Source organism: Lagenorhynchus albirostris, chromosome 7 (genome assembly GCF_949774975.1).
Source record: "Lagenorhynchus albirostris chromosome 7, mLagAlb1.1, whole genome shotgun sequence".
Classification (NCBI taxonomy): domain Eukaryota; kingdom Metazoa; phylum Chordata; class Mammalia; order Artiodactyla; family Delphinidae; genus Lagenorhynchus; species Lagenorhynchus albirostris.
This window is the reverse complement of record NC_083101.1, coordinates 73,631,351-73,634,439: the sequence shown is the minus strand read 5'-3', so window position 1 is coordinate 73,634,439 and position 3,089 is coordinate 73,631,351. Positions and strand designations below refer to the sequence as shown.

Below are 3,089 nucleotides of genomic sequence, written 5' to 3'. Positions count from 1 at the left end.
CCTTAAGAAACTTGCCGTATGGGAAATGTAAACTTAGTAAATTCACTGTAAGGAGCTTACCTTGTGCAGTACCCTCACATCCACGTTTAACCACATGACCACACCCACATGAACTCTGTAAGATGTTGTAATTATCTTCTTTGCTTATAATTTGCTTTTAATTATATGTAAAACAAAACCCATTCTGAGGTATATGAAGTCATGTAATCATGTAGGCACCCTGCTTTTCCCATATACTTCATTGATTTTGAATCAAACTAAAAGACAGATTGACTCATTTATTTAGCATCATTTTTTACAGGTAAGGGAACACGTCCAGAGAGAGAATTATTTGAGGTCACAAAGAGGTTTTGTTATTTTAGTACTCCCGTATATTGGTTTTAATTTAAAATATTTTTTGAGAAACTTTCGCCTCCTCCATATTCCTGACAGGGCAACTTGTTCAGAGGTAGTTACAGTTATATGCCAAATTATCATAGCAATTCTGAGATGAAATACTTAGTAAATTTTTTCCTGAACACTCAGTTATTTTGGATACAGTCCTCACCAGTAAAATTATCCACCACATTGTACACTGCCTCCCCATGCTATAGTCGATATCTATCCTTAAAATTGGACACGTGGTCTTTTATACTTCGGAAGTATTTTTGTTTGCTTTGGTTTTCTTTCTTTTGTTTTTTGTTTTGTCTGGTGGGCCCAAAGAGAGAGCTCAGATGCTCCCATAGCCCAACTCTAGCTATAGGTAAGCCCAATAAGCAGGATGTAGAGAACTATACATTCAAGCCCATCTCCTTCACGGAGATTTGACAGGGTTTAAGCAGTGCTTTTACTAAAAAAGTTAGACAAGTATCCCTAAAAGGTAGAAAGACTGGGACTTGTGACTGCATCTGATGAATCTATTCCATTCCATCCCATTGTGTGATGATGATCATTCTCTTTGAATCTTGGATTAGAGCACTGGGGAATACTTGTGTGATTTAAAAAAAAGAGAGAGCACAGGAAACAAAAGAAAAATAGATAAATTGTGCATCAAAGGACACAATCAACAGAGTGAAAAAGCAACTTATGGAATGGGAAACAATATTTATAAATCATATATCTGATAAGGGGTTAATGTTCAGAATATATATTTTTAAAACTCCTACCACTCAACAACAACAAAAATAATAAAGAAGCCAAAGGCTGGGCCCTGCCGCGCACGCGCGCACTCAGACAGCTGGGGGTGTTAGTCCGGCTCTCGTGTGTGGTGCGCGACCCCGGTGCAACACTCTGGCACCGCCGCAGTGTGGGGCTCGCAGCGCACAGATACCGCGGGTGTGGGGCTGCACAGGCGCGGACGGCGTTGGCCTGAAGAAGACCTTAAGCGGTGCTCTAGTGGAGTGGATGGACTCTTCTGGCTGAGCGGACAGGCCCTGCCGTCGGAGATATGTGTAACACACCAACTTACTATGACCTAGGAAAGGCTGCCAAGGATGTCTTCAACAAAGGATATGGATTTGGCATGGTCAAAATAGATCTGAGAACCAAGTCATGTAGTGGAGTGGAATTTTCTACTTCTGGTCATGCTTACAATGATACAGGGAAAGCATCAGGCAACCTAGAGACCAAATACAAGATTTGTAACTATGGACTGACCTTCACCCAAAAGTGGAACACAGACAGTACTCTTGGGACAGAAATGTCTTTGGAGAATAGAATAAGTTGGCTGAAGGGTCAAAACTGACTCTTGATACCATATTTGTAGGGAACACAGGAAAGAAGAGTGGGAAATTGAAGGCCTCCTATAAACGGGATTCTTTCAGTCTTGGCAGTAATGTTGGTATCAGTTTTTCTGGACCAACCATCTATGGCTGGGCTGTGTTGGCCTTTGAAGGTTGGCTTGCTGGTTATCATATGAGTTTTGACACAGCCAAATCCAAACTGTCACAATAATTTCGCCCTGGGCTACAAGGTCACAGACTTCCAGCTGCACACTCATGTGAACAATGGCACTGAATTTGGAAGGTAGATCTACCAGAAGGTGAATGAGAAGATTGAAACATCAGTAAACCTCTTGTGGACCACTGGCAGTAACAACACACGTTTCAGCATCGCTGCTAAGTACAAGCTGGATTGTAGAACTTCTCTATCGGCTAAAGTGAATAATGCCAGCCTGATTGGCTGCGTTATACTCAGCCCCTTCAATCAGGAGTGAAACTGACCCTGTCAGCTCTAGTCCATGGAAAGACCTTCAATGCAGGAGGGCACAAGGTCAGGCTGGGATTTGAACTAGAAGCTTAATGTGGTTTTGTTTTGTTTTTTTACACCTTCAGAGTAATTTTTTTTTTTTAAATTTCTGCATGTCCATATCAAGTGAACTTTATTAGTAAACAATCATGATCCATTGCTATAAGAGGTGTCCGTGAATTCTGGAGTTCAAAGAGACCTCATCATTGTTTTTGTTTTTTTTTTTACTCACAAATAACCTGTGTATGTTTATTTTTTTTTCTTATTAGTCATCCATTTTATACACATCAGTGTATACATGTCAATCCCAATCTCTCAATTCATCACACCACAACCCCCAACCCCCGCCGCTTCCCCCCCTTGGTGTCCATACGTTCTCTACATCTGTGTCTCAATTTCTGCCCTGCAAACCGGTTCTACTGTACTATTTTTCTAGGTTCCACATATATGCATTAATATACGATATTTGTTTTTCTCTTTCTGACTTACTTTACTCTGTATGACATTCTCTAGAAGCATTCACATCTCTACAAATGACCCAATTTCGTTCCTTTATATGGCTGAGTAATATTCCATTGTATATATGTACCACATATTCTTTATCCATTCATCTGTTGATGGGCATTTAGGTTGCTTCCATGACCTGGCTATTGTAAGTAGTGCTGCAATGAACATTGGGGTGAATGTGTCTTTTTGAATTATGGTTTTCTCTGGGTATATGCCCAGGAGTGGGATTGCTAGGTCATATGGTAATTCTATTTTTAGTTCTTTAAGGAACCTCCATATTGTTCTCCATAGTGGCTGTATCAATTTACATTCTCACCAACAGTGCAAGATGGTTCCCTTTTCTCCACACCCACTCC

General features: G+C 40.6%; 1 pseudogene; it reads left to right on the top strand.

The window, feature by feature from the left end:
* The first annotated feature begins 1,358 nt into the window (after positions 1 to 1,358).
* On the top strand, positions 1,359 to 2,280 carry LOC132522941 (voltage-dependent anion-selective channel protein 3-like; annotated as a pseudogene).
* Positions 2,281 to 3,089: the final 809 nt, after the last annotated feature.